General features: G+C 32.7%; 1 pseudogene across 1 annotated transcript in view; it reads right to left on the reverse strand.

The window, feature by feature from the left end:
* Positions 1–310: 310 nt before the first annotated feature.
* LOC143640459 (cordon-bleu protein-like 1) overlaps positions 311–27230 on the reverse strand; it is a 32611-nt pseudogene continuing 5691 nt past the window's right edge. The window contains exons 3-10 of the transcript XR_013154931.1: positions 18177–18332; positions 17667–17741; positions 16311–16430; positions 12111–12366; positions 11053–11150; positions 4734–6276; positions 2743–2921; positions 311–1712 (exon numbers count right to left, since the gene is read on the reverse strand). The product of XR_013154931.1 is annotated as a cordon-bleu protein-like 1 (transcript). The remainder of the gene's footprint in view (positions 1713–2742; positions 2922–4733; positions 6277–11052; positions 11151–12110; positions 12367–16310; positions 16431–17666; positions 17742–18176; positions 18333–27230) is intronic.

The following is a 27230-nucleotide window of genomic DNA, read 5'->3' on the forward strand; positions in this document are numbered from 1 at the left end:
GTGTCTTTCTTTAATGGCTGTGCCTTTTCATTTTATCTCAACATTTTTCTTCACATGCTCAGGTCTGAAAGTAGTGAATATGTTCTTTTTAAGTTTTAAAATATGACTTTTAAATGATAAATCTTTAACTCAAACATATGATTTTTTGCATTAGAGATCCAATTTTTTTCCCCAAGCAAATAACCAATTAGACAAACACAATTTTTCAAAAATTAACTCATTTTATCTACTGATTTACTTATGAGGGTGTCATTCCAAGTCTGATTCAGGGAAAAGAACAGCAAAATTTGGCCCTTCAGATGTCCTTGCCATGTATCAGGAGTGATGCTAAACATTTTATATGTTCAGTCCCTGGTTTTGCAGTAAGAATGTCAGGGCTTAAATGTGTACTCAGGAGCCCCAATGAATGGTAGACCATATAGTAATTGTTTGTTTATTGGCCAACAGAGATGTGTTTCATCAGGTGAGGCACACATATATGCTGATAGGCACAAATTACATTTTTAACAAAAGGCACCCCCAATATATAACTTGCTTTCATTAAATAGGAAAAAAAATCAGTACCTTTTAAAGAGTCACATATCCCAACAGCTTTTGTGAAAACCAACATAATGTCAGCTTGTTTGAACAAAGCTTTTAGAATGAGCAATTCTTTAAGCAGGGAAAAGACAGCAAAAGGCTCTAGTCCCCAGGCTCTGTTTTGCTTTACCATTTTAGTATTCATGTAAATATATATTATTATTTAGAATATTAGCATCTGAACTAAATAATGACCTATTTTAACTAAAACCAGGATGTTTGGAACTTCCAAATAGTCTGAAGTTTTCCAATATGGACATAAACTAGCTCCTATTCCTCTTTCTATATTAAATGTGTCACAATATAACATTTCACAGGAAGATGTTTAAGGCTCTGGCACATAAAATATGTAATTTGTGTGATAAATTATATACAGAAAATATTTAAAATTCTCCTGTGCAACTTGAGCTCTAAACATTCAAAAACCAAAAGTGTTCCATGTTATAAAATTTTAAAATATATTTCCTCTAAATTTGACACTGATTTGTAATTACATAAAATACACATGTCTTGCATAATGTGATTCCTCAAATGAAAATAATTGAACAGAATATATTTGATACCACTAGTTTTCTAGATCATCCTTTCTGAACAAAATAGTCTTTCATATAACTCATAAATGTTTCCAATTAAACTAACACTGATGCAACAAATATCAGATCTGTTTTCCTATTCATGTGTCACACAAATATGTCTATAAATCTTAATTTATATTTGTCTCAGTAAACAAAAGCAATAAAGAATGTGTCAGTAACAGATATCAATAAAGGGTGCTTATTTCTCATTTGAAAAAAAATGACAGTCATTTACACCTTGTTTGAAAGTTCTAAAGCAGCATATTTAGCTCTTAAGAAAAAAAAAAACGAAACAGTTATTATAAATTCTAATAATTCTTCTTTTGACATGAAAAGCCAGAGCACAAATTCTTACACTTTAATAGATATTATATTAGTGTACATCTGAATATACATTTGCCACCGTTCTCTGTTGGTAGGAAGCTGGTCTGTGAAGTGGAAGCAGTGAAGTTCACCGTGGCGGGGCCACACTTAATGGCCCTCCTGGGCATCAGAGGACATGGAATGGCTGATAACCGGCCTCCCGTTCACAGATATCGTATTTGGTGGAACAGTAACCTAAGAGAAAGAAACATACTTTGCATCCATCAATTTAAAATGGGACAGCTGTCAAATTTTCAACAATTAGCATATTTTAACTCTTTTTAATTGAAAGTGTTAATATTCAGCATTAATTATTTCAATAAATTACAAATAATAAAGGATAAATGTTCATTTCACCATGAAATGAAAAACCAGAGAGTTGTTATTTCTACAAAAAAACAAGTTAAATAATCCATTAACACATTTTCAGCTTTATAAAATTACCAAATCAACATAAAGGACAAGAGCACAAACAGACTGTAGGCCAAGCTGTTAAAGAGCATTTTTAGCTAGATTAATTCTGGCTCCCCAAGAGTGCTTTGGAAAATGCAACCAAGTAAAGTAAATTTAACAAAGGAATGATTTTACAATTTTTATATTGATAACATGTATTATCTTGATGTTTCATTCTCAGTGACCTCTTATTCTTATTTATTTAAAACAACAATAAATGGTTTTAAAAAGCACTTTTTATCTATAGGGCTAAGAAAGGTCAAATCTATGACTCTTGTGCATAACAATTGTGGAGACTTTGGGATTTCTTTTTAGTAAATAAACTCCTAAGTTTTGAAATTCTTTTGAAAGTCAATTTGTGAACCGTTAGTGAATAAAAACACTAAAGAATTTTCTAAATATCTCAAAATTACAATTTAAAAGAATGTAAGGAAAAATAATGTGGATCCTGAATAGTGGAACTTGACTATTTTGAACATAAAATGAAAATGTTTTTTTTAATTGGTTGTTCAAAACATTACAAAGCTCTTGACATATCATATTTCATACATTAGATTCAAGTGGGTTATGAACCGATGTGATTCTGCAATCTGTATTTGGGATAAAAACTGGACTCCTTCAGTTTATAATTCAAAAATGACCCCTAACATAAAAGAATAAACTTCTGGCATCCTCTCAATTAGGATTTAAATGCTAGAAAAAAAGTTTCCCTCAAGTATTAGTTTGACAACATTGAAAATAATCTCACTGTCACCCATCTGATAAAGAAAACTTACCTTTTCAATTTGGCAGCAGCCTCTCCAGAACGGATTGCAGTCAGTAAACTGTGTCGGATCCGTTCAGGGTCAGGGCTTTGGAATGTTAAAGAACTTTGTCTCTTAAGGGTGAATGATGGGCAGTCAGCTGGAGTTGGTGTTGAGAATTTTGTTCATTATGTGCAGAGTTATTTTGCTACAAAAATAAATGCACGATATTTATATGAATTCCAAGGGAAGAATAGTTCAATTTTGTAAAACGTTTTTTAACACCAATAGTTCTTTAAGAATTACCATTTGCCCAATGGGTGATTTAGATATGGCTGTTTCTTCACCCAATAAATTCTCTTTGCTGCCAAAGCTGAACTAGAAGACAATGGCATTACTTTACCTTCCCTTCCCTTGAACAGAGGAGGCTAAGGAAGAAAAATGGTCTCTCTCTTTCAAGGATACAGTTTACTGTGTGAAGTCAAATAATACTGATATTTCCAATACATGAAGTTGACTAGAAGAGCCAAACTAATAATCAGAAAATTCTACAAAATTAAAAATAATCCATGTTCATGGTTTCAACATACAGGTTGGAAAATGATTATTTTTGAAAGCACAGTCAAATATTGACAATTTCATAGTGGTTAAATCTAAAGTATCTTTTAAAAAAGGAGTATTAATTACTACATGTAAATATTTGTTTTGTGTTTCAGGAAGTCATGGGGACTTTGGTTGGCTGTTTTATTTTTCCCATGAGGATAAAAATAAACATTAGTAACTTCTAAACTGAAGAATCAAAATCTTAAACTTCTTAGGAAGGAATATTCAGTATCAGAATTAACTGGCAAATCAAGTAATCTTAAACATGTCTTTTTCCAACTGCCATAAAAAATAATGAGTTAAACATGGTTTGGACAATGACTCAAAAAATGCATTATCTAAATCAAAGTTCCATTGTTTAGGAATGGTATTCCAGTTTATGGAAAAAATGCAGGTTTTATTCCCAACTCAAGAATTAAAGTCTATATCATGCATCACTTCCTGATGCTTTAACAAATAATAAATGTAAATATTTTCCACTATAAATATTGCTTTAAAATTACTGAAAAATATTCACTTGGCAGTATGGTTAATGTTCTCCTACTCTAAGAATGTTTGAAAAAGTAGTGTAAAATACTTCTGGAACCATCACAGAAATATGAAAGTATTCTTTAAACACCATCAGAGTAAAAGTACACAAAACATTTCTTAAAACTCACATGCAGATTATCATGAGTCACACTATGAATTTCATACCCTCATTGCCTATACAGTCTGAACCTGGCAAAATACACTATTTAGTTGACTAAGCATCATCTCAATGACACATTTTTTGGTAAGTTGTTAAGGCTAGACAATAGTTAGATGATATTTTAGTCAACACATGTATAACTGAAAAAAAGTGACCTTAACAAAATGGGGAATTAAGAAAGTTACACTTTAGAACTGATTTCAATTTGAATTAGTTACATGCAAAAATGTATGGTCAGCTGTGAGGTTGAATGAATGTAATGGAAAAGGAACAGCCCAGGTGTTGGGTTACTTTATCTAGTCTTTGATACTGCTGTTTCATATAACCAACACTGTTTATATTGCATTATATAGTACTATAAAACTTGAAGAGAAAATGAAGTAAGCCAGGACATCCAGAAAAACTAAAAATGAATTAGCAAAGAAAATAGTTTAAACTCTAAACTAGTAAATTAACAAAGCCTATGAATGAAGAAATTTAATATCATTACTAATAATACAATTATATAATGACAACCTTATAGTAATATCTAATCAAGTTATGTGAATAATACAGAGTAAATAATGATATTTATGTATTACTTTTTTCCCTATAATAGCATGCTATCCTATTAATAAGAATTCAGAGTTCAATAATGCACAAACATACCAACATGCTTGTTATCCACTATTTTAACTAGGTTCCATAATAATCTGAATACTTATTTTTTTAAAAGGTAACATTAACCTTATCCATCATATCAATTTGTGGGATGTCTGTACACCTGTGAACACAGTAAGTCTTCCCATCCTCTGTGTGAGCTGGAGGTTGGGTGGATGCAATCACACTGGGTGACTCGGGCCATGCCTTACTGAAAGACTGTGACCTCTTCACAACAGCAAGGGCAAATGGCGAAGGAGCAGAACTTGAATAGGTCTTGGGGCACCAAAAGTTTTCAAAATATCCAGTTTTACTGCTGCTACCTGACTAGCGAGAAGAAGCATAGCCTTGGGAGCTATAGGAGGAGGAGAGGTTTCAGCAGGTTTCTGATTGATGATGTCATCTTCCATCTTTTTAATTTGAGTAGTTTTACTCAAGGGAGAAAGTGTCTGTTCTGAAGGAGGTAGTGTGTCCCTTTCCATCTCTCTTTTTTTTTTTTTTTGGTTAGTTCCTTGGGGGAATGATTAGGGACAGTATGGACATTCTTGGCAGCTGCAGATGTCACACACTGACCTGATACTCTCTTCTGCATCTGCAAGAAAAAAGATCTTGGTTAGGCCTGGGGATTTGAAATCCAAGATTTAAATTTCAATTCCAAAATATTGTTTATTTCTTCCAAATTTGGCACAAATGGAGCTGTGCCAGTGTCTCTAGTCATTCTGGGAGGTTTCAGAGGATCAGTCACAGCACCATCGGGTGAGCTCACAGCCCTGTGCAACTGTTGCTCTGTTCTCAAGTTAGGCTTTGGTTTAGAATCTAGCGGTAGCTCCCCTGGGCCTTCAGAAGTAACAAGGTCTTGTGTTTGCGGGGCCACCTCCTTCACATTCCCTGAAGCATGTATCTTTTGATCATCTTTATACCATATGGTTTCTGATTCCCAGTTTTTCAGTATATCCAGGGATTTGGGAGGTACTATTTTATAAGTAGTCATTCCAATTTTGGGTATATACTCTCTTGCAATTTCATTTGAAGGTTTTGGCTTGGGATTATAGTCTTGTCTGTAAAGTGGCAGATTCTTTAGGTAAAAAGCAGCTGAATATTTATCAATTCCATCTATATGAGACAAAGGATCATCATTGCCTTGTGCACAAGCTGGATCTTTTATGGCAAGTCTGTCTTCTGAATATATGACTGGGGTGCTCTGAATCCTCAATTCTATTAAGGTAGTTACAGAATTTATAGATTTAAAGATAGGTGTTGAGTTGGTTTGTTATTTGAAGTTTGCACACTTTCATCAACTTTGAAAGCAGGCAAATTATGATCTTGGTGATTCCCAGAACTGTTGCTGGAAGGGATTGTCTGAATTGCATTGTCATCTTTTCTGCACCAAGCTGATTCAGTTTGTGGTCTGGTACTAATGGTGCTGGTAGATGATTTTCCTTGAAAGTTATAACAATTTTATGTGCTTGATAGCTTGATTGTCTGTCAATTTCCATGACTGTGTCCTTATTTTTTGCTTCCCCTTCTACATTGATTTCTCTTCTCCTCACTCTATTTTTCATAGTATCTTCTGTATTTGTTGTAAGGACAATGATTTCATTCTGAGTTATGGAGAGAAAAAATAGAAAAACTCAAGTTTACAATGTTTGCCTCATCCAACCTATCATCAGTTGGTTTGAATGCTACAGATAATCTTTATATCACTAATTATACAAATTCAGGCAGTGGCATACAGAGAAAGCAGTAAGGGCTGTACACTCAAAAGAATCTGAGTTTTGAACCTCTTTAACTAATGTGGCCACATGTTAAATAATAATAACCCCTCACAGCTTCATTTTGCTGACACATAAAGAGGTGAAAATATGTTGGTTTGTTTTACAGTACTGTGGATTGAACCCAAGGTCTCAAGCTTGCAGGTAAGTGCTCTACCACTGAGTCCATCCCCAGCCCTTTGTTAAATTTTTAAATTTTGAGAATGCCTTAGTAAATTATTGAGGTTTCCCTCAAACTTGTGATGCTGAGTGGCTTGGATTATAGGTGTGAAAATAAGTATTCTAAATAATAGATATAATTATATGTAAATGATACAGATACATACACACACATCTATGTATGTGTACATATATATCACTTAGGTAATATTTTAAGATAGAATATTGTCTAGAATAGGCAATATAGAGAAGGCATCTATGCTCCAAAAAATAAGTAAAGATTTCATTTTTCCATCATTGTTAATGAAGAAAGAAATTGATAAATTCAAAAATTGTATTTTTCCCTCCAGAATCTTTTTTCAATAGCCCCTCATGTAAATTTATATTTCATATCTAGTATTAAAATAATCTCAGTAAATATCATTTTTAATTAAGGCAAATGACAGAAAACATTACCTTTAAGAAAGTAAAGAACTGGAGTTATAGCTCAAAGGTAGAGCACTTGTCTAGCATGCACTAAGGCCTTGCTTGGGTTCAATCCCCAGCATCACCAAAAAAAAAAAAAAAAGAAAAAAAATTGAAGAATTAAAAACAAAAAACAGTCTATTGATTGTCATGTTCATTGGGTGTCCTTACTAAAGTCTTTTGGAGGAATTTGTTTTTAGTCATAACATGGTTGATTTCAACCTTATAAAAACAAAAATGTTAGTTTTAATTTTTCAATGTGGGGGAAAAAAGTATCCTTATTCTTCTAGAGTTGTAGCCCAAGAGATCTGTGACAGTCTCCCTCTTAGATCCTGTTGACTTTTTCTCTAATTCTAGTTCATATGACCTGAAAATGCAAATTGCCTGCCAATCCCTGCATTAGTAGCAACAGCTTCTACTCCACAGGATGGCAGAGAACTGGAATAGCATCTGGAAGGGTGCAGGCATTATGAACATGCATCCATACCTAGTAAGCACCTGCTCTGAGGCATCGTTTCTCCTGCATGATGACCAGTAATCTCCCTTTTGAGATATGGGAATGGCTTGCATAACACTAATAAGTGGCAGGCCTCAAAAGTCAACTCATGAAAGATGTCAAGTATTTCTCTATAGTTTTATCATCATCCACTTTTACCTAAAAAAGGATGAGATCAAATACAAGCCCTAAAATTGGAGGAGCTACAGTAAATAGTTTCTCTGAAAACAAACAAACAAAACCATGCAAGCTATACCCAAACAAAATAAGTCATGATGTCAGGTAAATTTTTATGTAATTTAAAAAAAATTCACATTTTTAAACATCGCTTAAATGTACTATTATTTGGTCATAGCAGCTAATATTTGCATTACCAGATTCCTATATCAAGTATGTCATTTTTAAATAGAATTTATTTTTATTTTCCCATATAAAATTCAACTGATTATCACATTATGTTCACTATTTGAGTGACTTCCTTTCTCAATGACCAAGAACTGAAAACTTTTGGGATTTAAAAATTAAGAATATGTAAGATAAGGAAGCAAAGAAGAAGCAAATTTCTGATTCTGCTCTTAATTAACTTGGTTAAGTATTTAATGTTTATAGGGAAAGCACTATTCTGAACACTATTATGAGCACAGAGGAATGTAAGACATATTTTTTGGCAACAGAAAATGAACCTAAATGCAATTATCAAGAATATAAGTAACAGTGATTGTTTATGAGATTGTGGGGGAAAGGGTATATTCATACATTGTTTAAAGAACCACAAATTAGTACAACCACTCTGGAAAGCAGAATGGAGATTCCTCAGTAAATTTGGAAAGGAACCACCATTTGACCCAGCTGTCCCACTCCTTAGTATATACCCAAAGGATCTAAAATCAGTGTACTACAATGACACAGCCACATCAACATTTATAGCAGCTCAATTCACAATAGCTAAGCTATGGAACCAACCTAGATGTTCATCAACAATTGAATGGATAAAGACATTATGGTGGGTAGGGGTGTAGGGGTGTGTGTGTGTGTGTGTGTGTGTGTGTGTGTGTGTGTGTGTGTATACATTATATATATATATAATGGAAATATTATGATACACACACACACACACAATGGATTATCACTCAGTCATAGAGAAAGGTTTTATGACATTTGCCAGTAAATAAATGAATCTGGAGACTATCAAGCTAAGTGAAATAAGCCAATCCCAAAAACCAACGGTCAAATGTTCTTTCTTATATGTGGATGCTAATCTACAAAAAGAGGAGGGGAGGAGAACAATAGAAGTTCATTAGATTAGATAAAGGGGAATGAAAGGCAGGGAAGATAGTTAGGAATAGGAAAGACAGTAGAATGAATCTGACATAACTTTCCTATGTACATATATGAATACATCACAGTCAATCTCAACATTGTTTATGTCCACAAAACTGGGATACTAATTATAATAAGGTATAATCCATGATTATAAAAATATACAAAAATAGATTCTACTGCTATGTATAACTAAAAAGAACAAAAATTTTTAAAAAGTAAATGAGCCTAAATATATTTTCTTCTTTCTTGCTGTTTCTTATTTTCCACTGACTATATTTTGAAACTGGATATTATCCAGTTTCAAAAATAGAAATATTTTCCAAGAGGAAGTAAATCAATGTAAAAAATATAAATTAAATTAAATCCTCCTTAACAAACACTAATTTATTAGTTTTATATTCCAAATTTGTTTTTTATATTTTCAGTGGGTTAGACCTACTGAATCATTGAATTTAGCTCTAAATTTTTCATCAACATTTCACAATTATTCCCAGTGATTTTCAGGCCTGGAAGCTTAGAATAACCACTGAATTTATTAGCTAATTCCTCCTCATACATATCTGACAAGAGTCTTACTTGGTCTGTGAATGGCCAAGTTATTTTCCAAGGGTGGCCAATAGAAGGAGAACGTAGCTTCTATACTGCAATGTCTTTTCTCTACTCAAAATTAATATAAACATCTACAATCTGACCAAAGGATGGTTTAAATAAATGTATACTGTAGGTGAAAAGAGAATAAAACCACTTTGGGGATAATAAATTATTTATTTTTAAAATCACCTAAAGTTGACAAAAGGTCATTGCAAAGTGTGTGCAAATCAAAATAAATATTACGTAAATGTACTGTGACCCCAGCACTAACTTGATGTCAAAATCTTTGAAAATGGGCTGGGGATATGGCTCAAGCGGTAGCGCACTTGTCTGGCATGTGTGCGGCCCGGGTTCGATCCTCTGCACCACAAACAAAGATGTTGTGTCTGCTGAAAACTAAAAATAAATATTAAAAATTCTCTCTCTCTCTCTCTTTAAAAAAAATCTTTGAAAATAATATGCTAAATCATTTTTTCTAAGAAAGAAGAAGCTTTTAAATCATGATTTCTCAATAGGAATGCTACTGCCATCACAGTATATGAAGGGAAAAAATTATCAAGATATAAAGAATTGGAAATGATTTACACATGGAGAAATGACATTCTCCATGTGTCTCAGAATGGGACTGTACATTTGAAGTAAAGTCAATCAGCAGCATACACATTCAAGTTAACATATACATACCAAAAAAAATGAAACTGACATAGATATACAGATAGCATTAGGACTATGACTTCTTATCCAAATATGAATACTATAGTATTATGTTTTTTACGAATATTTACTGTTTTTTTATGTTAACATAGGTTGGGCTATCAGCATTCATAAATCACTTTCTTCTTATTCCCTTGAAATATATCATTGTGCAAGATCAAATTCTCTTACAAGATGATCCAATTCAATTGAAGAGTCAGGAATACAAAACTGCATGGCTTCTAGGAATCATGTAACAAAATTAACAAAGTGGTAGGATTTAGATGGGAAATTGGTTTTTCTGCAAAAATGGGATGAGCATAGACCAAATGATAGAATGGAGGGAACTACATCATAGAAAAAAAGAAGAAACTGTCTTGAGATGGGAATGAGAATTGGGGAAAGTGTAAATAAGATTACATAATTAGATGGTTTGAGCCTTGAAAATCAGGCACATGAGTTTCATCCAAAATATAGCAACTTGAGTATGATGTAAAATAGGACTGTGCTACAGAATTAGAAGGAAAACAGAAAAACAGAACAGAAGTAGATGCATAGAGGACATTGCTTTTAAGATCTAAGGTTGAAGTTCGACAATCCCTAAGACTTAACAACATCATCAATGTAATGCATTGGAGACCTAAGAGCATACTTTGGAGTAGTACTGACTGAGTTAAACTCTAGGTCCATCAGTTATTAGTTGTGGGAATTAATATCTTTGTGATTCAATCTTCAGTAGCCTATATAGGCTATCCATTTATAGGCTATCCATAATAGCCTATAAATGAGGTGGCTATTAAATGACTCAATATATAAGATTAAATGAGTTGATATGTGTTAAGGATAGTCCTTGGCACATCATTGTCTACCAATGTGTAAATAAGCTGTCAGTGTTTATAAAACCCACCATTTTCTTTGCTTGGGCCCAAATCGGACTTCAAATTTCTTACACTGCGGGCTATCATATCTTCATTGCTTGTATCATACACAGTACTGTGTGACCCTCTGGAAGATATGATATTGTATATGTGTATACTATTCAAACTCATACAATAAGAAAACAGGCATTAATTTCCAAAGACAGATGGACTGAAATAATCATCTCTTTCTGCCAAATACTGAAAATTTAAAAGCAAAGAAAAAATTACAACTGAGAGGAAATGTTTCTGTGAAACCTAATAAGTTTTTTTTTTTTTCATATAGTGGTCCTATTACACAGAAAGATATAAAAAGCTTGGGAAAATGGACTCATTACCAAAATAGTGTCTTTATTTTGATATTTTTGGTTATTTGTCTTTTAATGAAAAAGGAAATTTAATCAAACATTTTTGTCTTGCATCTAGCATAGTCAATTATATAAATCGTACTTGAATTGACCTCACTGATTTTTTTTCTAGTGACAGAATGGTTTAATTTGGAGACAATCCCATGCAAATTATGTTAAACCTCTGATGAAGATGATTTATTTTATTTGGCTAATTTCATCTTTATTCATGGTGTTGCATCTCAAACATAATATATGTGAATTCACTATAGCTTTAGATACCTAGGATAATATGAAAAATGCCTTTCTGCATCATAAAGTTGACTGTAAAAATAATACTGGGGATTTTAACTTATACTCTAATACAGAGACTTGTTTTCATATGCCAGTGAGTATTTGATAAAAATTAAAAATTAAATGTTGCACTTAAGTCAAATAAGTAATAGGCAAAATACACAAAAACTCTGATTTTTGAGTCATGCAAATTATGGCTTATATGACACAGGGATATTGAACTAGTAAATTTGATAGATTTTGAACACAATTATAGACAAATAGATATGCTACTAATAAACATTTTTTATGATGATGATGGTAAGAGTGGTAGAATCTAAACAAAAGGAACTGACTCTATTTGTATTTCAAATATCTGATCTACATTTTAGAAGAATAGTACTAACTAAACAAACTGCCAACAACACTCTGGCATTCAGACTACCTATGGTCCATCTGTGTTTCTAGTTTCTTGGTTTTCTTCCTTGGAGTTTTGAGAGGACTCTCTGCTATTGATGCCAAGGGCTGAGTCAGAATCATTTTTCAGTGTATTTGTTATATCAGTAGATGTAAAAGGAATGTCTGGTGACTTCAAAGAAATATTTTCCACCTCATCTTTAGGCCCTTCACTCAGTTCTCCCTTTTATTCTATTTCTTCCAGGCTATAATCAGAGCTAATTCCAGCTACAAAGAAATGCATATATAATCCTGAATATTAATTTGTTTCATTTACCCTATGTAATCCTAGCAAGGAAGGAATATTTAATAATTAGCTGAAGTCTTTAAATCAGGTTCAAAATTAGTAGTGAAATGTTGTTCTCATGGTGAATAATCATGTTAATATATAACAAGATTGTCTCACATGTATATAATCTTAAATAAATTGTATTTATTATTTAGGATTAAATAAATACAATTTATTTAGGATTATATGCATGCATTATATTGTGTCACTCTAGGTTTTATTCGTAGAAGATCATTTAGTATTATAAATGTCAAGTTAAATATTTCACTTAAGAGTATGTTTTTAAAAATAATTTTATATCCATGCTGTAAAAATCAATGTAACTTAAACACAAGTTTATTTTAAATGCAAATTAAACAAGCATGAGATTTTTGCACATGAAGTTTGACTCAGTAGTTATCAGAACTTGAAAATTATCTGAACCCCTTTTGAAAATACTCAAGCTCATATCCTACTCCACAGCTATTAAATAAAAATCTCAAAAGGGGGGCGCCAAGAATGTTTAAGATTCCCCAGGTGATTCTACTGTGCAACCAGGGTTAAGTGATCTAAATGCTTAATATGTTTTTAATCTGGAAACAAGTATTAAGCACTGATAATTTTTAATACCATCCAGTTTGATTCTCAGAGGCAACTTCCTCCAACACTTTTTTCCTGTCTATTGTCAGAAACCATAACATGCACACATAAGCAGACACCCATATTCACATTTCCTTTTCTGCTGGTTTATTTAATATAAATAGAAGTATATAATACCCAATGTTTCAACCTAGCTTTTGTTCCACTTATAATATCTTAAATATCATATACTAATGCGTGTAGTTATCAGTGGTTAACTTTTTATTGTATAAAAATATGTTTTATCATTACTTCTTAGTATTGACAATCAACGGTACTATGATAAAGTTGGAGACATACTTAGCAGTTGATGTTCATAGTAATGGTAAAGATGAGCTGTGAAAATAAATTTAAACCAAACACTAAGGTCCTGGAATTTTCTTAAATAAAATTAAACATCCAAGTCAAGTTTTACTTCAAAAGGAGGGAAATATGTTACAGCATTGGTTTATAGTGATCAGCACATTCACAAAATTTAATAAAAATTTTAAGGTATTTGAAGTTTAAATTACTTAAAAATATAATTTTATCTCTTAATGTGGAGACAGAAAAGTATATTCATTGTGCTTCTTAAGAAACAGGCATTGAGCCTGGATATACAGTTTAGTTAAAAGCTTGCCTAGCATGCTTGAGGCCCTGGGTTCCATCCCCTGTCTCAGGCAGTATTACATGACTGTAGTTCCAGCACCTCAGGACGATGAGGCAGGAGGACTATGTGAGTCTAGGACTTCAAGGTCAGTCTGGGCAACATAGCAAGACCCTGTTTCAAAAACAAACAAATATGGGGTACTTTAAATTAACAATAAAAAATGTCCCAATTAAATTAGAGTACTAAGAAATATTTAAAAATTTAAGTGAATTTTTATGTGTACATATTTTGGCAAATGTTGCTTTATCACCACATGTGCAATAGCCATTATGATGCCTTGTGCAATATTATATGTCTATAATATCATATCATAGTAAGAGTGTATTTATATAAGTTGAAAACTGTGTACTGAGAAAAATAAAAGCCCATGATGGTTCAGATGTAGAAGTGTTTTATACATGACTCTTCAGTATGTATTCAGGTCTTTTGAAAATTATATTAACTGATGTGATGTTTAGCAAATTATCCATCATTATTCCTGTATTTCTCATGCTGTCACAAGTATTTCAGATACATAACTTTTTTTTTTTTCCAAGTATAAGGTCCTCACTGAGAAACTGGTCTCAATTAAGGTATAAGGCATGAGTAAGATGTTTCAAATTTTTTTTGAATTTTTCTGGGATGATTTGATAGTTGTAAACATCATACCAGCTTGCTTAAATATATATTTTTATCTGCTTGAAAAGCATTCCTATTATTAAAAGTCTTATAAAAGGCAATAATTATTTTCCACCCATGCATGATAATTATTCATAACTGTGGGATTCATTATGTCATGTGCCTACACATTATGCACATAATTTAATCAATCTCATTCCCTACTACCTGCCGTTTTCCTCCACTCCTCCCTCTCCTTGATTGGCTTCTCTAATGATCTGCCTTCCATTACTATTATTTTAATTAGTACACTATACTTATATGTAAAGGCAGTATTTATTGTGGTATGTTCATTCATGGACGTAGCCTGCTTTGATTGATTTCATCTACTAATACTTTCCATGCCCTCAGCTCCTCCCTCCCTTTCCATCCCCTCCTTCTACTCCCTTTCATTTGCATGAGATCCCTTTTTCCCTCTAACTTCCATATGTGAGAGAAAACATACAACCTTTGTCAGAATATCTGAGTCTGACCTATTTCACTTAGAATGATATTAAGAATTTCTAATCACCCAAGAGAATTTTCAGTCTGTTTGATTAGCAAAGGTAAGTTCACACTTTGAAAAAAAAAAATCAAGTTTATTTAGTATGTGCCAAATTCTAGCACTAAAATAAAAAAAAGAAATGGGGAAGGGGCTGTGAACAATGAATAAGTTTCACAAGTGTTCTATCACAACTATTTTATTTCAGGTTTAAAAGTTCTAAAGGCAGCATATTCACTTTCAAAGAACATGGTGTTCTAAATCTTAAAGTACTGTTAAGAATTCTCAATAATAAATATGAAAAAATTATTTAAATTGTTTAAAAATCAATTGAAAGTATAATGATTGAAGTTTCTTTTATTTTAGATAATTTGAATATTTTAACTTATTTTTTCAGTCCCTTTAAAAATAGCAAATACTGACCGAAAAGAATATTTTTTAATTACTTAAAATTAAAAAATAATTAACATATGGAAAAGAAATGTAGCTACTTAAACTTCCAAAAGACATTTTTGTAAGTCTGTAGCATTTTACTTGTGAAGTCATTAAAGTTTAAAATTTAACTAGGACTTTTAAGATATCTATTATATTTGTCCTGGGGATCATCAAAATGGCAAAATAGCCTGTTAAATACTATTCCTTTGCAAAAATATAATTGTGTTAAATTAATCCTATTCAAATAGAATCCTTTTTTATGGTATTCATTCATTCAAATTTGCTGTGTCACAGCATTGTTGATGCTACTAGAATTGTTTTTCTTTCATCCTTGGAAAATAATTTCCATTCAGTAAAATTCACACTGTTCTTTGGATTTTGATGGACTGATATAGTTGTGTAAATACAATTACCACCACAATTAAGACATAGAAAATTGTATTAGTCACCTAAATTTCTTCACACTTCCTGATCTCTGGCAACCATTATCCCTATAGTTTTACCTTTGCAAAAGTGTCACATAAATAAAAATATAACATCTAGGCATTTATATCTGGCTTCCTGACTTAACATAATATGTTTTAGATTCACCCATATTGTGTGGATTCATTGCTGTTCCTTTTTATGATTAAGTAGAAGTACTGTATTCTAATACATGGATGAACTACAATTTGCCCATTCTTCAGAATGGGGACATTTTAATTCCTTCTCATTTTTGGCAATTCTGAATCTAAACTATATTATATATAGTAATTTCATTGAAAATAGTAACATTTCAAAGTTCCCTCAAAAAAAGTAAGAAGTCAAATAGAAGGTAAAAGTCTACAGAATTCCTAAGTTTATTAATCTTACATTGCATCATATTCATTTATATAGTTTACTATGGTAAACTCTAAACATGGATGAAATTTCAAGTGAAAAGAAATTCCTATTTCTTTATGAAACATTCTTACAGAAAGGCTTCACAAGTAATCAAATCTATACTGGATGATGTCTTAATCTGCATAAAACAAAGCCACAATCAGGAAAGGCCTGACACCTACATGTCAATGATGCTATGGCTGCCTCAGGCATTCCAGGGCCCTCAGAGAGAGAGGCTTCATCTGTCAGTTTGGGAACCGTGCTCTGTTCATGACTGAGGAGCCCAGGGCCCAGGTAGGCTTCTGCCAAAGAAGCAGATTCTGTAGAAATGGCACTTAGACAACAAAGTTAAGGCAAGCAGAGACCAGAAAGCATTTTCAAAGAAATTAGATTTCTGAGCTCACAATTATCCATGCATTAAACAAGAGGACAAAAAGAGAACAAAGGGAGAGAAACAGATACTGAGCAGAGTTTAAATAGCATGCACATCTTTTTCCAGTACTTCAAAATCTTCTAATTTCACTATACATTTGCTAATGTTATTCATTACATTTCCTCTGTAGAATAAGACGGTATCATTGATATTATTCTGAAAAATATCATTATTAGTTATATATTAGAAATATTTTAAATCACAAACACAGGAGTAAAGAATTCATATATATATATATATATATATATATATATATATATATATATATATATATATATAATTTCCAAATTCCTAAATCATAAAGATTAAAGATTCAGATTAAAATTTAGATGCTCCTGGACTTTTTCAAATTTGTGAAAACAAATGCTAAAAATTAGTCATAATAAGTATTTTTCGTACTTAACAAATTATCCCCATGATAAGGTACTAGTATATAATATTCTGTTTCTGAATCACATTTCCAATCTATTGTATTCATTTATGTCTAACAAATGCTAAAGGTGAGAAATTTTATTGTACATCTTTTTATAAGGGCCACTAAGTAGCTATTATTGAAAATATTGGAAATGGTATTAGATTGAATCATTCTATTTTTACTAGAATTTTACTTATTTGAGGAGAACTGATAATGCAAGTTATATAATAGAAAGTATTTTCAGGGTAACAAATTTTTACCATTACAGTAGGATACCTGGTCATTGAATTCATACCTAGAAGCATTGTTTAAAGAAACTATGCTTATATTTTAATGTAAATTTTTTCCCCCAAACATACTAAATGTTTCTAACTATGATGTGTCAGTACTCTTGGGAAGGAGGTTAACAAATGTCGACCTAACATTGAATAAGGAAAAACAAGAGACCAAACAGGGAAAGTTCTGCAGGTATAATTCCAGAACTGAAATGCTGATCTTGTGCCAGTTTCAGACTCTAATCTCTTCTCTTGGGGGGAATAAGGGAAGGAGAATTCATTTCACGAAAAACATTTGGGAAATGAGGTCAAAGAATCTGATCTCTTTCAAAGAGCATTCTAATTAAATCCATTCCTCAACTGTCATGGAAATTCTTTTTCAATACTGACACAGAGTGGAATCAAGGTGTCATACCTGGACTGGATGGCCCCTCAGGGGAGCTTGTTTCCAAAGCACTGTCTGGAGGAATCCCATCTACTAACTGCAGGGCTAAAAGGAACAACACAACTTATAAACAAGCCTCATACATAAAGCACCTTTACAGCTTCACTGTAGCTTTTTTAATACAATCCAGAAAGAATTGAGCGTTGACCTTGCTAAAAGTCATTTTACTACCCAACTGTGAAATGACAAAATTCCACTTAGATTCATTCCTCTTACTATATAAGTCAATCCTGGAGTGGCAATGTTTTCTAAATAAGTTTACAAATTACAATCTGCTCATTTTAGGAAAATGAAGCCATATAATTTTGTCATTTTATTTTATGTTGCAGATTCATAGAAAGCAGTCAAGTGAGAATAATCAGGGACTATTTATAAATCCTAAATGTCATTATTTAGTAAAAAGACAAACATATATCATTTCTGTTTGTATGAAGCAGAACATAATACAAATGGTAGTGTTAATGGGAAAAGTAACATTACCAGTCACTCGGCCATTTCCATCACTTGAACGCTGGGCTGCTTTGGAGGGTGGGGAAGGTGCTTTTCACTTTGTTCTCCTCAAAGATGAAGTCCCCAGATGGAGGAGCTACTGAGCTGCAGTGAGCCTGTTCTCACTATGCCTGCTTCACAGGGCCTCTGTAAAAAACAAAACCATCAAACACAATCCTCTATTTATTTATTTGTTTATTTATTTATTTATTTTTCTTTGAGTATTCTTCTGTTTATTTTCATAAACATTAGGTGTATTTCTTACATCATCATTTTATTTTTTTCTTTTAAAAATGCATATACTTTTAATCATGCATATTTTACAAAATATTTTATGACATCTTACCAGTTCTTTATGACAACACTGATCATCATCATTTGTGATTATTTGTAAAGTTGGTTTAATATCCCTTCCCATCCCTATATTTAGAAATTGCAAAGACACACATCTTATAACCAATCCATCATCTACCAAAATGAAACACAATAGTAATTTATTCAAAAAATAGTTATGGAACAAAAGAAAATCTCTGCAGAAGTAAGGTAAAATGTAAGGAAAAATAAAATATGGCCCTCCTCAATTAACTTAGACTAGGACAGGGGACAAAAATGAAAATAACAAATTGAAATGTAAAAGGCTTTTGAGAAATACAGTTAAAAACTAACTTTTACAGAAGAATCAGAGAAATTATTGAATGTAAAGTAAGGGTTAAAAAGGGGAAGAATACTGGTACACTAATAGCTGGCTTGGTTAATCTATCTCTTATTAGCACCAGTGTATCAGTGGAAAATGTTTCAAGAATTTATATTTACCCAACATAAGGTCCTTGAGGTCACAGACTACAAAAGGCTACTGCTCACATTCCTGGCAGGTGAATGTCTGCAGAACCTAGGACTATCCTGCCTCCTCAGGCAGATTGATGCCTCCTGGCCAACTGCCACACCATCTTTGCTCTTTCACTTATAACAAAACTTTGAATTGTTCATACTTTATTTCTGCAATTTCTCTTTTCCCACTTGAGTTTCCCAATTAAACTTTTACCAACCCTTGACCCATTAACACTTTTCCTATCAAAATCACCAATGACCTTGACCACAAATAAATCAGTGGTCATTTCTCAGAAGTCTTTTTTTTTTTTTGACCTGTTAGCAGCAATAAACACACATGACCTCCCTTCTGTAGTGCTGTTTCTTACCCAGAACACCACATTTCTCACTCTCAACAGATCCATACTCTGGCTGCTCTGCTTTTTTGGTGCATTACGTTTCATCTTCTGACCAACATTTTTGTCAACAGAACTTTGGCCATATTCTTGTTAATATCTATACTCACACTTTCTTGATGATTTGTTACCTTTAAGTTTTATATACATGCTGATGATTCTAAACTCATGTCTACTCCATCTGATGACCTGTTTTGGTCTCCACATCAAGGCCACTTCAACTTAGCACGTCTAAACCTGAAATCTTAGCAGTCATTCCTTTTCTTCCTTCTACCCCAAACGCTGTACTTCTCATGGTCTTTATCTCAGCAAAGAGCAAGTCATTTTTCTATTTGCTGTCATCTCCTCTCTCATCATCCATAACAAGTCTACCCTGTTGGCTCCTCCCTTAAAAGACACCAAGCATCAGCTTGACTTCTACCATAGAGTCTGAATCATTGACAACACTCTAACAGGGCTCTGCTTCTACGCTGCATGCCTACTGTCTTTTCTCAACATAGCAGAAAAAAAAGGATCCTGTTAAAGTGTGTAAGTCACTTTAGGATGTTTTGTTCAAAACCTTCTAGTGTTTTCCCAATTGGCACAGAAAATCTAAGTCCTTTTAATTGATGTCCTGGTTCCTAGATGTCTCTGACCATCTGCAAGGACAGAATAGCTCACTCCAGTCACACTGGCATTTTTGCTGCCTCTCATGGTGCCTGGAGATTTCCTGGGATGGCTACCCTGGCTGTTCCTATACCTAGAACATTCTTCCTTCTGATAGCTTAATGTTTCCCTCCCTCATTTCCTTCTGGTTATTTCTCACATGTCACCTTTCAATGCCTTCCTCCCAGACTCCAAAATTTTCTATCCCATTTTCAAGCTTTATTTTTTTACTATAAGCCTTTAACAAATTTTGGCTTATTTACTGGTTTATTATCTGCTTCCACTGGAATTGGCTGTAAGGGCAGGAACTTGTTTCTCTATTTTGCTCATTGCTGTAATACTGGAACAATTGTTTGGCATACAGAAGTTTCTCAATAAATATTTAAGTGAGTGGAAAATGAATTCTGTATTTTCTTCTTCATGGGTAAGAAGTCTTAATAAACTTGGACTAAATGTTTGTGTAAATTTGGGTCATTCCACTCTTACAGGACCATGTATGTACATCCAAGCAAAATAGTCCAATACATAAGAAGTTCTCTGTCTTTGGGCTTTGCTACACATCCAGAAAAAAGTGATGAATTTACTATTTCATAACTTTCTAATGCTTCTGCCAGAGGGAAAAAAACCTGCCCCAAAAGAAAAAAAAATGATTTAAAAGCTATCATCATTGCCAACTGTGTGAGATACTAAAGACAATAATGGATCACTACAGGGACAGAAACACAAGCCTACATGGCAGATTCTATACTATACAAACCCCTCATTCATAATTCCTCTTAAGGAAGGACAGATAAGGTGGCTGGTGCTCTCATCATCCCCCAAAATATTAAACTTCTACCATATCAGTTGGTATATAGTTATAGCTAGCCCTTGCCATCGTATTACGCTGTTCCCTCTTTCAGAACTCAGACCTCTAATAATCTAGCAAGAAAAGAAAACCTGCCACTCAAACTCAGATTTTGATTCTGAACCACTAAAGTCAATTGTGATTGACTATTGTGATCATCCCCCACCGGGAGGTCATGGGATGGATCCCCAACAGACCTATGAAATAATTCAAGAGAAGGATCCTCAGTAATAAACAGATGATATAGAAACATAGTGAGAAATTAGCAGTAAATACTGATTTGAGTAGATTATAATGCCTCTGTGGTCTGAAACTTTCACTTGATCTCTTACAGTATTAGCAAATTCAGAGAAACTCAAGGAGATGGTTAAATGCTAAAAGAACATTTTAAAATATTTGTCTAAAAATCTAAAGATGTTATTTCTTGAGAAACTGACTTCAGTTTAGCCTTATTCAAGCATCACTCTCACTGCAGACCTGGTTTATTAGTAACAATGCAGTAAAAGCACACCAAGTAATGACATCTTTGATCTCCCTCCTTAGTTTCATGTTTCTCATGTTTTGACTGATTGCTTTCATGAGGTATATAATAAAAATACTTCCACCTTAGGCCATATTCTCAATCACTGTCACTTATGGATCTCACCTATTACATGCTAAAGGCAGTCATGATATGAACTTCACAGACAATAGTGTTTAAGAGCTAAAGACTTTCATAATACAGTAAAGCAGACAGCATAGAAATTTTAAAAATAGAGGAATTTTTATACTCACAAATTCATGTGAACATATCCATAACTCAAATACACAATACCCACATATTCATATATTTATCAGTCTGAAGATACTAAAATAAGCTAGCATTTTTGTACAGAATATGCATATTTCTATGAACAAGGAATTTGAAATTTGTCAGAATAAATAAATAGCATTTATGAAGACAATTGAGGGAATGCAAAGCTATGGAAGCATATACAGTATAATCATTCTAGAAAACACTGGTATAAATGGGTGTACATTTCTAGAGTTGCAGTTGGAACCACAGACCCTCAGAACAAGGACATTAGTAAAGACATGATTCTTACTAATTGATATGAGGTAGAACTTGTGCCTGTCATAACTTGATTCCATCTTATAATTAATAGTGAAAACTTGCTAAATAAAGAGACAAAATATAAATGTAACAATTAGTATAAGATTATCCAAAAGCAGGAGTTCTAAATTAATAAGAATTGTGAGATTAGATAATCAACACAAGATTAATAATAAAAATGTAAATTTTGAGATGTAACACCAGTAATTGCATTTAAAAAATAGCTTTATATTTTCAGTCATCCTATGGGATACAGAAGAGGTTAGTTGTTATTATAAAAAGAGACTCTCAGAAAAGAGCTTCAGTCAGCTAAGGTAACAGCCAAAGAAAGTTACTAAAAGTCAAATTTGAAGTTTTTTGGGGTTGACTAAAATATCACTACTAAGAAAACCTGGAGGAGTACTTGGTCTTGAGGAAAAGATGGTCTGTATCTACTGAACATATCCTTCTCTTGTGTGAAAGTCTGCAGGAAAATATGGAGTATTTACATTAGAACACTTAAGTATTTCTTGGTTAGATTGTAGCCAAGAAAGCTGGGTGTATTTAGATATGTATACTGTGTATATATCCCAATACAAAAGATTGGAAAGGCTCCAAACACAGGATTACTTACAGCTATAAAGTAGACTTCCTAAATTACCACAGTTATTTAAGTAATACACAAGTTTCCATTTAGAATATATTCTCCTGTATCCTTCAGGATGCGCTCCCAATAGTCTCCAAGTAACTGTACTTTTGCACTGATCAGAATTCAATCACCTAGTGTGCTGAAGGTGTATCTTTTTAAACCAGAGGGAGGTTCATAGAAGTTTTTATGTTGGAGGATAGCTCACCATAATGGTGATTCCCAAAATAAACTATGGGGTGAACACTAGGGGCAGAACCAAGAAACGTGTCATTTACTGTCTCTGTGACCTTCAGTCTCATCATCCATAAAAAGTAACCATATCTATGTTAAAAGGTGCTGTGGTCCTTAAATAATCTCAGCATATATAAAATGGTGCCTAATACACAGTACATGTCCCATTTTTATCAGCTGTTATTACATGACATGTGAATGTATTCCGTAAACAAAATAAAAACATGATAGTTATTAAGGTTAAAGTGAAAAGTATGGATATTAAAAAAAAGTATTTATGACTGCCTTTCTCTTTGGTGACAGTGGCATTGGGGGTCCTACTGGAATCAATCTCAGTAATGATCAACTTTAAAACCCAACAGTGTTCAATGTTCAGGAACCTGTGCTTCGTCCACTGCATAAGTCAAATTTGCCGTTCTAAAATTCTTCACCTTTAATCACCTCAAGTTATTTCATCATACCATGAAGGACTTTAATAAAAGTTAAATATTTAACACTAGTTTGTTAAATGCTGGAGATGAGTACGTGAATATGCATTAGAGTATATAAATTTGAACAATCTAACAGGTGAAGTTTACATGAAGAATTAAATAAAGAATAATTTATAAATGTTTACCTTTTATAACCAGGATACATTTCCTTGGGTCAAATTTTATATATATATATATACATATATATATATATGTGTGTGTGTGTGTGTGTGTGTGTGTGTATATATATATATATATATATATATATATATATATATATATATACATACATACATATATACTTAACAGTGGTTAAAATTTAATAATTTTAAGTCTAAAGGGTTTACAATATGAGAAAATGGGTTTCTATTTACCAGGAGAAACTGTTATGGTTAATCATTAGAGATATTCAATTATTTAATTTAATTAAAGCTACTGATAAGTCTGTCTGCCATTAGTGACCACTGCACCTGTTATAGAAACACACATCACCAAACTGTGTGCTCTGTGAAAAGGGAAACACTACAATGAAAAAACAGAATCCTCTAGCAAAAAGGGCAATGTCAGGTTGAAAACCAGGCCAGAGAGTTAGTGTCCCACAGTTCTCATCCAAATCAAAATTCACTGGTTCAAATGAAACTAAATAAAAGTTGAAAACAGAAATAATGTTCAAAAGACTGATGACTAGCTGAGGACTAGCTTTGCACTAGTTACTAGGTCACTTATTAATCATTAGGTGAATCATAAGATGTGAGTCACTGGAATCAATGCATTCTAGATAAGAGTTAAAGAACACAAAAAGAAAAAAATGAATTAAGGCATATAAACAGTAGCCTAATTTTAATAATGTTACTTAACATATCTATTAGGAGTTTTTTTATTATCTGTATACAATATTATTTTCACATGTGGGCAGGAGCGGGGTAAATAGAGAGAACCTAAGAAATCCTGTAAAATTATTATAAATTATATACATATATATATAAATTATATATATATATATATATATATATATATATATACACAAACACACACACACACATATATACACATATATATATATATATATACACACATATATTTTTTTCACCATTATTCTTCGCCAGCTGTATATTCCTAGTAAATACTATGAGACAGTATGAAATATTCAAGTTCATTAACTTGAATATCTTAGCAACTTCATTAACTTGAACACATCTTCATGAAACTAAGTCTTTCAGCACTTTTTAGTGATACCCATGTGGTCCTTCAGGAGTCCAGGGAGAAAGATGTCCATTATTCAATGTCTTAAGTTGCTTCTGTAGTTTAGGTTTCATAAATCCTCACAGAGTTGAAGCAGGCATCACCATCTCATTACCACTGAACAAAGCTTCCCACAACAAAGCCCTTTCGTCCAATTTTAAAAGACAATAAAAGGATTAAAATAATTTTACAATACTAGAGCTGGAAGACACTTTGATGAACACAGTTACAAAACCTTATTCTACAGAGGAGAAAACCAAGCCACAGAGAAGTTCAATGAAGATGATGATGAAAAAGAAAATGACACGGACAAAAAAAAAAATCATAGGCCCAAGAATAGAATGTAACCATGCTCCAAACCATGACAATTCCTGTTCTGCCACAATATACTTCTTTTTTCCAGTCCTTCTCTATGCAAAGAATAAATAAATTACAAATTATACAACTTGTGTTATGACCTGAAAATGTTTTTACACTTCTCTTGAAGCAACATGCATTTTCATTTCATAAGCCCTACAATTTTCTGCGATAGCATTCAACCAATTCTTGTTATTGAGAAACCTTTGCTTATTACATTTTATTAAAGACCAAAGATGACGGCCTCTCTCAATAGTATATCTTGTGGGGAAAAGACAGGATGAACCAGAAGAGCGCAGAGCCCATGATCAAGCTTAAAGATAGGGAATGGTGGTAACTCTAGTCTTCTGTTACCATTTTAACAGAAGTCTTTCTAGGGACAGGGTAGGGGAATATGAAACACCTACAGGTAAACAAACTGGGGCCAATTCAGTTGATTCCAAAAAATGCACCAAAGATGTATAGCTGGCTTCATTCCAGACAGTGCCCCACCTCTATAAGCTTATCACCATCATTCTAGGAAGGATGCCCGCTTCTCTCTGCCCTGGCCTCTGTTAACACAAACCAATTACCACTGAAAGGTGAATCTCTCCCATGGCAGACAGGCTAAGCAAACTCTGAACCACAAGGACTGGTCAAGAAAGCCTCCTAACACTGATGGTTTTCAATATGGTTTTATGAATAACCTGTGCAATTTTAGAGAGAAACAACTTTTTTGCATATTAATAGATAAGGAAGAGAAATCCACATTAATCCCACAACCCATTGTTCTTTGAATAATATTTTTATTTAAAATTTAAATTTACAATGAGCATAATTTTTTTTTTACTTTTCAGTCAAAAGTAAATTGGGCAGAAAACAAAAAGTAGTGATACAGAGGGTTATTGTGGAGATTAACTAGGTAATATTTTTAAACTTGATATGTAATATTAATAGTCAGTATATAAGCATTCACCATTGCTTTTGTTATTGTGATGCTTGAAATGAACCTTATGAAAACCACAATGACAAAATATGCTTTATATCTGGGAAAGATTAAATATATTGTGCCAGTGCATTTCTCTACTGAAACCAGTCATACTTTTGGAAGTACAGACAGCTGTATTCCATGTATCAAACTGCAAACACCATGGTAACCACTATTCCTAGGCAACTGTAGAATGATGTGTGTGGTCCACTTTCCATATGATAAGAGGAGAGTGGAGGGGAAAATAAAAGATTACCCGATGATCTGGATTAAAAAACAGTATATTTCTTAAAGATCACAAATACAAACTTTACATATAGAAGACTACAGCCTTAATTACTCTGTTGAAAAGTAGGATTAAAATCAATTAAGTAAAATGAAGACAAATATATACCTACTCATACAAGCAGATACATCATCTGCTTGTAAACCATTGATATAAAAGTGAGTAAAAAATGAAGACAGCACATATTTTAAAAAATTAAGTTACTTATTAAAAATGAATACTCTAGGTATTAAATTTCACTTGCATAATACTAGATGGCAGAAGTCTCAATTGCTCAATCTTTGAATGTTTGTAGCAGAATGCAAAAGAAGACAAAATGAAATATCCACTAGAGATTATTCCGACTGTGTTTTCAGTCACAACTCAATATCCCAAAAAAATGGCATACCATGTTAGTGGTCAGTGGAAAAGCTGGTGGGTGTTGTATACACATAGCTCTAAACCACAAAGACACACCAAATATGTCAAATGAAAAATTCTCCCAAAGGTTCTATGAATTCTGAGTCAAGATTATCCACAAATTCAACTCTTTTAACTCTTCTTCTAATGTAATAAATCCAGTTTCTGCACATACAGTGCAGAAACTAGATTTCTGAACTTTGTTTTAGTTCCAGAATTATAAGTCACTTTCAATTTAAGTCAAGACAATGCATTTCTGACTTCCTGTTTTCACACATGTTGGTCTTACTATATATAACTGTATACATTTTCTATACTAATGCATGGGATATGGTTTGTATAAATAAGAGAATGAGTCAAATATTTTATATTTTGTCACAGAATTGACATTTTGAATCATTAGAACCACAAAATGCTCCAAAAGTTCCATTAAAAACTGCCAGAAAATTCTAATTGAAAAGTTTTTCTTTTCAAATGAACATTTTTATAGATAGGAATATATCCACCTTTATAGGGAAAATGACATAAAGCCTGAAATAATGGAGAAAAAGTACAGAAAAGTTTAAGGACATGAAATTGACAGTGAAATATATATTCTATAAAATACAGTCTTAAATGGGGAAAATTTTAGGTACGGAACTATTCTAAGAAAAATTT

Source organism: Callospermophilus lateralis, unplaced genomic scaffold (genome assembly GCF_048772815.1).
Source record: "Callospermophilus lateralis isolate mCalLat2 unplaced genomic scaffold, mCalLat2.hap1 Scaffold_2916, whole genome shotgun sequence".
NCBI classification, from domain to species: domain Eukaryota; kingdom Metazoa; phylum Chordata; class Mammalia; order Rodentia; family Sciuridae; genus Callospermophilus; species Callospermophilus lateralis.